This window comes from Micrasema longulum, unplaced genomic scaffold (assembly GCF_059751315.1).
Source record: "Micrasema longulum isolate JH-2025_06_02 unplaced genomic scaffold, ASM5975131v1 h1tg002411l, whole genome shotgun sequence".
NCBI classification, from domain to species: Eukaryota; Metazoa; Arthropoda; class Insecta; order Trichoptera; family Brachycentridae; genus Micrasema; species Micrasema longulum.
The window spans coordinates 56,694-67,216 of NW_028279558.1; the positions used below are offsets into that span (position 1 = coordinate 56,694).

Consider the following 10,523-nt stretch of genomic DNA (forward strand, 5'->3'; position numbering starts at 1 on the left):
ATGATATAGATCTATGTTCATTTAAAAATACAAATGATACATTTTTTCCTGTATCACGTAAAATTACTCGAATATCAAAAGTAATACACAAGTTTATCTGACATCTTAATCAAAGTAAAATAATAATAATCAGAAATATTTTTAGCGGGAAATAATGCGTATAATAATAACAAACAAAATTAAGAAGCGGATATATTCCTTGGTACCTACACTCTACACTACGCACACAGATGCGTTTCTTCTATCATCTCCCAGGGAACAGCCAAATGTGAACCAAGTGTTTTTACAGTTATTTACTAGGAAAAAGACAATAGATCCTGTTTACTGCATACGAAAATAAAATAGGGACGAGTTTGAGTTTGGGTATCGTCTATTGTCTTGTTAACCTTAATAATAAGTTAAGGAATGGTATCTTTGTTTAGTTTTTTATATTTTACTTTTTGTGCTGTTACATGTTCACTTAATTGCCATACTTACTAGTTCTTTGCTCAATGTATTATTATTGCGTTTCTTAAAATTATTTTTTATCTATTTTTTATATCTAAATTTAGTAAATGGGGTCTAGAATTTCAACCGTCCATGCGCTCAGTAGCTGCAAGACTTGTTATCTAAATTCTAGTTTTATAAATTTGCTTTTTATTTCGTTTTTAAAATATCACTTAAACTCTAAACTTCATTGTCAAATAAAAAATTTGAAAATAAAAATGTAAATAAGGGCATGATTTCTTATTGTCCATGCGCTCTGTAGCTGCAAGACGTTCTGTTATCTAGCTCATATATATCATAATTGTAATATATCATAATTGGAGACGAGGAACTAGAATCCCAACCGTCCATGCCCTCTGTAGCAGCAAGACGTGTTGGGATATTTATTTATTGTACAGCACCCTTGAGGTGATTTTTACAAAAATGGCGCTATATAAATTATCCAAACATTAATTAATTAATAAATTGTAATAACAAATTAACCAACTTCACTATAATACTATAATAAAAAACTGCGAAGTATTTTGTGGAATTATACTTTATTTGACTTAAATGCAGTGAAACCAAAAAAAAATATTATCTTGTTTGAAAACATGGTTTTTCAACGAAAATTGATTGGTTATTATTTGAACCCGTAAAATCAATATATGTAGTGGATTATAAACTTTTTTCTTATAACAAATCAACATTATATTGATGTAATGTTTGAATTAAATTCTAGATTTAATTTTGTATTCCTACTCTACCACAAAATAATTATTAAACTATTAGGTCCAGCGCCAAAATACCAAAATCGCATCTCTGTGCTGTGCGGCGCGGCGCGGTATTGCGTTCGGATCACATGGAAAAATAATGTATTGTTATGCTTCGATTGCTTCCATTGCCTAGTGAGGATTTAAGTCTGCGCCTGCGCCCGGACTGCGCGTTCAGTACGGCGCTGGAACGGAATTTCGAATTTGCTTCCATCGCGATCGTTCTTTAAATCGATACCCAGCCAGCCGGTAGCGAGTACTCGCCGATCAGTACGCGCTTGACAGCGCTGGTAAATGGGTATGCTGGAGGCTACGTTGCTTTTTAACATATTTTTTTTAAGGCGATAGTAAAATTCCTTTACAATTTATTGCGATTATTAATCAAATTATTATTACATAATTTGTGTATAGTAATCCTTATGTTAGGTATTATGACGGATAATGAATTTATAAACATTATTTGCCAAAATGTAGGGGAACCAATGGTTCCATGCGTTCTATGAGCGGACCGCGCATGCTCAGTACCTATAAATGAAAAGTATTTTGCCAACGTTCGGGCAGGACAACGTCTGTCGGGTCCGCTAGTATTATATATTATTATAAATCCAGTTCTAGTCTATTAAAAAGTGAATAGACTCAAAATATTGTTAATAAAATTATATTAGTTTTAAATACCTCGCACATTATAAATACGTCATATTTGTAAGCAATAACCACATGTTAAGGAATTAATTGCTTAACCATACCGAACCGTATGAGTGATACAATACCCTGAACTAATTTTATGAATTTCCACGCAAATAAAAACATTTTAAATAAAAACGATCGGAGGACAGTAATTGCCAATAAAAACATGTCAATCGAAGCTGAACTGGCAGCGCACAACGGAGTTTTAGTCCCGAAACTTATGTACGGAAGTGAAACATGGAACTGGCAGAGGAAGGACGAAAGCCGAGTGAACGCGGTTGAAATGCGATCTCTGAAACGAATGTGTGCGAAATCAATGTAGTACAATACTTCACAGAAGTCAACAGATGGAAGAGTTGAGGAAATGTGGATGTTCAAACATGGGCAGAATGGTGAATGTTGTAAAGTGGCCACTTAAACCAGCCAATGACAGGTCATAAGCCCTGTAAATGTCTAGACTTCCACATTCCCTTCTCAGAATTTTTTCCCCTCTCTGTTGAAATACTTTTTTTTGTCCTAGCTTTAATTTTATTTAGTTGTATTTTATTTTATTAGTGCCTGTATTTATTATAAGAAATTGTATTTACCGTCGTTAGAATGGACTGCACAAGTCCGTCAAATAAATAAATAAGAAAAATAAAAGATTTTATACTGGTTATTTGTACATCGCAACAAATCCTGTCCTTACCCTGATCAGCCTCTCTATAATAATGGACAGAGGATTGAGAAAGTTGCCAGCTTTGAATACTTGGGGAGTACACATAACTGAGGATGGAAGCATGCACAGCATAAAGAGCTCGCAACCCGCCTAGGAATTGCTGGAGCAACTTTCAACATGATGCGTGTTGTCTGGAACTCTAGTCTATACTCACTTCAACCCCTGCATAATGCCAGTACTCCTATATGGATGCGAATCTTGGCACCTTACCAAAGCTCAAAACACCAAACTTCCGAGTTTTGAGAGTAAGTGCTTGAGAAGAATATTGGGTATAAGGTGGTTCGATTTTATAACTAACATTGAAGTCCGAGAATGGACGCAGTAGCCTCTTAAAACGAGCGTCTTGAGGATGGGGCAGTGGACCTGGCTGCATGCCTCAGGAGAACCTAAACCCGAATTGCCTCTTATTTAAACCTGCGGGATCACGCCGTCCTGGAAGGCCGTCAATGACGATCTTTAGACTTTATTCGGCGGAATTAAGGGGCGCTGGATTGACATGGGAAGAAGCGAGAGTGCTGGCCGGCGATAGGGTCTCCCGGAGGCAACTGGTGATGTCCACATGCTCCACTTAGGAGCGGATGTGGAAAAGAATAATTTGTACATTAAACAAGTGGTCTCTTTGACCCCACAAATCGTACGGTTGTTTATTTTTATAACAAATTCAGGGTTAAAAAATAATGCAAACACAACACACCTGGGCAAATACCGTGAAAATATTTACATGTATTGAAATTGTTAATTATTAGCCAAGTTCACACATACGCCTTGTAAATTATTAGAAAAAAATAGATTACTTACAAATATTTTAATTCCGATTTCGTGTTCTCTCCAAATGTATCTGGATGTAGAAAGCGGGGAAGGCCGAAACAGACAGAGTCATCATATAAGTTTTTTTTTTCATCACAATATAATTTCATTTACATTTCTTGGGATACAAGACCAAAGTCCTCCGTCGAGTTGGACGAAAAATATACAAAACGAATGTCCCTATCCGCACCCATTAAAGAGTAGGGCACTATGCGAAATAAAGGGTGTGATTTTTAAACCAATATTTTACAGCCCTTTCTCGACGATATGATTGTTGTATCAATATTTTACAGCTCTTTCTCGACGATATTTATTTATTTATTTTTATTTTATTTTATTAGGGAAATCAACAGTTCTACAGACATATTTTTAGTAAACAAACAGATATAGTGTATAAACTCAGAACTAATAACAGATTTCCACATAGCATACAAAGTTAGTAAAGAAAATATATATTACATATCAAATAAATACATACAATTTATACATCTAAAAATGTTATTTTCAAGTACTCAATAATCAAAGATTTTTAAAATATTAATTTTAAGAACATTAAATTACTGTAAATTGGGCGGGATAAGGACAAAAATGCTTGAAGAGAGGATAAGGAGGGGGGGGGGGGGGAGATGTACATATTTATATGATTGTAAAACTAATATTTTACAGCCCTTGGTCGAATCTGCTCCTTCCATGCTAATCCAAGACCTCAAACCTACTTTTTTAAAGCCCTTTCTCGACGATACGATTTTTAAACTAGCATTTTGTAATATTTTCTATATCTGTTGTAACGTGTTAATCTGACTACACATTTACGATGCGACCGACTTAAAACTTGTATAATATCAAATAAATAATATGTATGTTATATTTCTATAAATTGTAATGCGTCAAAAACATCAAAACACTTGAAATTTAATTTAAAAACAATCTATTATGCACGTTCTCAAAAGACAAAAAGATATTCATTCGTTCAATAATACTTATACTAAAATATCATGAGGTCACCTAAGCAAATAACTTGAAACTAGTTTTTCTACATACATAATATTATATGGAAGTGACATATAGACAGAAAAATATTCAAAAAACGAGGTGATTCAACATAGCATTAATGTTTCAAATAAGCAATAACAGAACAATCGATCACACGAGTATTCGATTTTAAAAAACCAGTTATAAAATATCATCAACATCATTCCACACCTAATGGTGCATAGGGCGTGGCATTGTTACACCAATCGCAGCGTATCTTGATCATTTTTTGTTACATGAAGATAAGATGATTAGTCTTACGCTTCATGTACCAGCCCTAGGACTGTAAAATATTCTGGTTTGAAAACGCCCTTTTAAACGGGTTGTGGTACCGTGGCTAGTGTCTCGGACTCACGGATCAGAGGTCCGTGGTTCGAATCCCACTCGACCCCAACTCTAATAGTGAGTTATTAACAACTCGTTGAAAATGAGCCTCAAAATAAAATATTTGGGTAAATCATAAGACTGTCGGCCTCGTGGTGTAATGGTCAGCGCGTTAGCCTGCCATGCAAGAGGTCTCGGGTTCGATTCCCGATATGGTTGATGTGAAATATTTATTTAAATGGGTGTTTTCACACTAGAATATTTCATAGTCCCTGGACTGGTACCTGAAGCGTAAGACTGATCATCTTACCTTCATGTAACAAAAATTATCAAGATACGCTGCGATTGCAGTACCAATGCAGTGCAATATGCACCATTAGGTGCGGAAAGGTAACGATGATGATGATGATGAAGCATCAGAACGCAAATATTTATTTTTCTTTTAAAAAAAAAAATTCTTATCAACCATGTCGAGAATCGAACTTGAGATCTCTTGCATGGTAGGTAAGCGTGCTGACCTTTACACAACGAGAACGACAGTCGACAGAAATATTGTCTATATTATTTATTTATTAACGGACGTTGTCCGTTTATACAATTTATAGGGTTTTAATATTACAATAAAAGAATAGTTTAAAACATATTTTTAAAAAGAAAAGAAGCATTGACAAACATAAGGGACATCGAGACAAGATCTGGACTATTTATTTAGTGCTCGTTTAAACCGCTGTAAACTTAAACCAAAAAAGTCCAGATGATCTTGTCTCGAGTTAACGATACGACAAAGACGGGTCATTGGAGAATTAAGGCCATAGTTTGTTCTATGCTGATCGACGAACAGTACTTCATTGTTTCTCAACCTACGTGTCGGAATATGGGATTTTACTTGTCCCAGTAATGATGGAACATCGATTATACTATTTAGTATGCCGAACATATATATGGATATTTAACATGGACTCTATATCAGCATAAGAATAATGACCTCTCTCTAGTCCGAGCATCCACGCTACTTTTCGAAGCGAGCGATGTTGGACTGATTCACTGTGATTTATGCGATTGACATAGAATGGAGACCAGCCCACTATTCTAGGAGGCATATTCTAGAAGAGAGCGAACAGTCGAGCAATAAAGAGTTTTGATTGTACGGACATTAGTCAAATCAGAGGATATTCTGTTAATGAAGCCGAGTAATTTCAGTGATTTATTGACTGTATTATCTATATGCTCGTTGTAGGTCAGTTTATAGTCCAAAACAACTCCTAAATCTCTGATGGACTTAACTACATCAATTTTGGAGTTTTCTAATAGGTACTCGAAGGAAATCGGTTGTTTTGTTCTATGAAATGACATTATTTTGCATTTTTTAATATTTAGTTCTAATTTATTGACTTTACATCATTGGTTAAGAGTTAATGTCTGATTGAAGAAGAAAACAAAGACAATATGTGTCCGGGCGGGATAAGAAAACAGTTTCGCGTGTAAAATGGAACCAGATTCCTGGACGCCTGTCTCCATACAAATTTGTAATGGAGTTTCGGCACACGCATGGCCCGATATAATTCTAACAATACATTAATTTATTTATCAGTCCGGAGAAATACTTTGAGCTGGACGCGCGTCGGTTTCAATTGTAATGTGTTGTGAAAAATATAAAGCGGGATGTGGGACTATGCAAGTAAATAAAATACCTAGCGTCGGCGGCCCGCTAGTTTTTGTATCGGACCTTAATATGACGTAGATTTGACTAATTACCGACGAAGCTCCGGTTTCGGTCAGTAAAAAGAGTTTCGGCTCCGGCCGAAAATTAACCGAAAGTTCGGCTCAGCCGAAAGCTGCGGTCGGAATGTGTCGGAATACGTTCGGCTGTACTTGAGTGCATTATTTGGCTCGTGACTCGGCCACGTGACCTCTATTTTGTTTTCTTTGACAATCTGACAGATGGAAAAATAATGCATTTGCTACTAACACATGCATTTGCTACTTACACATGGAATGTGATCTCATCCTGTTTCTTTAAGATCCCAGCAGTATTTCTACACTTTAAAACGGCATAGTTGAATTCGAATCAGGAGTTGCGTACTGAGCGACGTCTACAAAGAAACTAATAGGTTAAAACGTAAAACAACTCCTTTAGGAGTAGTTGAGTCGCCTTCTATTTGATGCGCGTATGAGGTTTCTAGACTATTTTTAATTCTATGCTAAAATCATAGAATTAAGAATAGTCCAGAAACCGCATACGCACATCAAACAGAAGGCGACTCAATTACTCATAAATGAGTAGGTTTTCGTTTTGACCCATTAGTTTCTTTGTAGACGTCGCTCAGTACGCAACTCCTAATTCGAATTAAAACATGCCGTGTTGTGTCCTTTTAGGTTTATACTGCTAGGATCTTAAAGAAACAGGATGCAATCACATTTCATGCGTAATTATCAAATGAATGTGTCACAAATGCATTAGTTAAAAATTGAATTATTTTTCCATCTGACAGATTGTCGAAGAAACAAAATGGAAATTTCGTTAGTGTTGCCAGAGTAGTAAATTTTGTTACCCTTCTTTGCTCATATAATAAGAGAAATAATGAAAATTGAACCTTGGATTAAACAACGCCGTGGTGGAAATTCGGCCGACATTATCTTTAAAACATAAAATATTATTAAACATTATATAAAAATATTTGTTTGATGTAAGATAAAATTTGTTTTATAATTTAAGTTCACAGTTCATTAATTCAATAACTCTTATTAAATAACCCTTTATTTATCTACTATATTGTGTCAATCAATGTTTCCGAGTGCACAATAAAATTTTAGGAAAATTAACTAATTGTTTTTTTTTTACCTTACATTTGTGTTATGGTTATATTCTTCGCGATCTGGTAATATTACTCGGTGACTTCAAGTATGCGCGCGGCGAAAGTGTGTTTAAGTGGGGGAATTATTGGACACAGTCCGATGTATTCAAATATGATTCTACGCTCCTTCTGGACTATTCTTAATTCTATGCCTAAAATACTATTACAATAATAATGACTTAGATTTAACGCGTATTCTTATTTTCCATTGAGAAAAACGTCATAAAATGATGTTGTGACAGCAAAAACGCTGTCACAACAAGAATGACGCAGATTTGACACCTAACCTTACATTCCAATTGGAAAACGTCAATAATACACTTACTCAATAAAAAACGAGCTAATTGCAACACAAATTATGCATTAAAAATAGTTTCAATAGCTGGTATTTGTCAAAATGGGCAAAACGTTTAGTTGGACTTGCTTTTTTACGCAACCTAAGTCAATTTTGACAAAATACACAACACAGATTAAACTTTATGCATTTTTAACTTCAGTTTTAGTGCAAATGGACTTAAATAATGAGAATAATCGGCTGTTGGACAAAGGAAAAATACGTCAATTATAAAGTGCGTACATTTTGACACATAACCTAACATCTCAAAATAAAAAGTCACTCAAAACATACACAAACACTTGTCAAACACAATTTTTGATAATGCAATGAAAACCATTACGTTATTTCTTATGCAAATATTGGATTGTTTGTTTTTATATGAAGTTTTTTTTGCGTTTTATCGCGTTGAAGAGAACTGTCAACTCCCGACAAGGCCGACGCGGTGCCAACTGACAATTGACAACAATTACTCGCATATTGAAGTAAAAAAATGTATGTAAACTCACCGTTATTTTCCTCTGTCAGTTCTGAAGGAACGGCTGGCACCAAAACTGCATTTTGTACGAAATCTCCGATGGATAGTCCTGTCACAGTCGAACATAGCAAGGGATTTTTAACTTTTTTATTTGACATTTGGCCGAAACTCCGCTCCGCCATTTTTATTATTATTTAAATAATAAACAGCTGTTTTGACTTTTAGGTTGATACGTGGTTCGCTACTGTCTTCACGGCGGTTGTTTCGTAAGAAACAAAATCCTTATTTGCTGATTTTTCTCAACTGCACAAAATACAGTCGACAAAGGTAAAATGGGTACATATCGAGGCTTTACTGACAGAATGCATTGAGTCATTAAAACAAGTTGCGGGATCATCGCATTTAAAGCTTTTTTGTTCTTTCAACGCATTATTTATTCTACTTTTTTTTAATATTTGTAATACATGGAGATGTTGATTTCAAATTTTATGTTATGCCTAGAATGAAGATCATTCTTTCAAAGTTTTTCAAAAAATTAAAAGAAAAGAAAATTGTGAGAGAAATAATGCGCTGAGAGAATAAAAAAGCTTGAAATGCGATTATCCCGCAACTTATTTTTATGACTTATTGCGTTCTGTCAACAAAGGCTCAATATAATTTATTTTTCAATGAATACTGTATTTTTAATTTACACGGCCAATCACAACAAACATATAAAAAACAGGTGCACAAGAAACTGAGCAAAAAGAACATAAAATTATAATAAACAAAGGCAATAAAGTAATAATATAAAATATACATAATCAAAAACACGATCAAAATATAACACTTCGAGCAAACCCATGTCAATCCATATTCATCCCATTCTGTGTTAAAGGCAAAGACATACATGAAAAACCGGAAGATCTATCGGAAAGAATTTCAAGTTGTTACTTTTTCTGGACATTGGGATTATGTGGAAGGGTTGCTTATTAAAATGCATGGCATGTTGGTTTTATATTTTTGTGCCAAATATGGTAAAGGTGCATAGTGGGTTTTGCATGTAAGTTTAATTGGTGTCCTGACTAAGAGACGGGTATGTCTCGACACCAGTGGACATAGAAAAGTCGGAAAGTGTATTATACAAATATTTTATAAGACTTAGTAAAATGTTTGACCACAAAGTTCATGCTTCAAGTATCAAAAAACATTGACTTTTTGGTCAAACATTCAAAAAAATATAACTTATGTTTGTATACAATCATTTATCAACTTTTCTATGTCTACCGGCTTTAAAAAGTACCTGTTTCTTTGTCCGGATTCTAGTTACATTAACATGCAAATTGATGCATGGATCCTATCAGCACGTTGGTTTGTGCAACTAGCAACTTCGTGGGATTTATAGGTTAGTGTAAACAGTGTAATTAGTGTAAATAGTGGCAAAATTAGCAGTTCACAATGGAGTCCTGGTTCCGACCCTGATGTATGGGAGCGAAGTATAAACTTGGAAAAACAGGGATGAAAATAGGCTGAATGCAGTCGAAATGCGATCTCTCAGGCGAATGTGTGGTAAAAATATGTACGATAGATGCACAAATGTTGAGATCCATACATTATGTAAGGATGAGAGAAGCACTATCGACAAAATCAAGAAAGGAGCTCTGCGCTGGTTTGGACACGTAGAGCGAATGGACAGCGAAAGAACGGCTAAGAATATTTACACTGTGAATGTTGATGGATGCAGAAATAGAGGAAGACCGAGAAAGACATGGCATGAACAAATTCAACAAATACTTGAAGATGGACAAGTTTATAGTCGGAATAACCGGCGCGCCTGATGTGTATGCAAAGATAGAGTGACGTGGCATTCGATCCTCTCTGCCTATCCTTACGGGGAAACGGCGTGATGGTTTGTTGTTTTCGTTGATGTAAATAGTGTTTTGATGAAACTGGTACCTAGACAGAGAAGTTGTTATGGCATACAAATATTTTTTACATTTTTTCAGTGAATTAAGTTTTACGCTTGTCTATGCATTTCGCCTATGCAGTTAAAAACCGAATTGTCTATAGA

At 35.0% G+C, this 10,523-nt stretch overlaps 1 long non-coding RNA gene across 2 annotated transcripts; it reads right to left on the reverse strand.

Moving 5' to 3' along the window:
* Nucleotides 1-3,565: 3,565 nt before the first annotated feature.
* Nucleotides 3,566-8,437, reverse strand: LOC148272261 (uncharacterized). 2 transcript variants are annotated; one of them, XR_015824894.1, is made up of 2 exons: nucleotides 8,339-8,437; nucleotides 3,566-3,805 (listed from the first exon to the last, which is right to left on the reverse strand). It is a non-coding gene; the product is annotated as an uncharacterized LOC148272261 (long non-coding RNA). The 2 variants fall into 2 exon arrangements; XR_015824895.1 differs by having other exon boundaries at nucleotides 3,566-3,658; nucleotides 8,339-8,436.
* Between the last annotated feature and the right edge of the window lie 2,086 nt (nucleotides 8,438-10,523).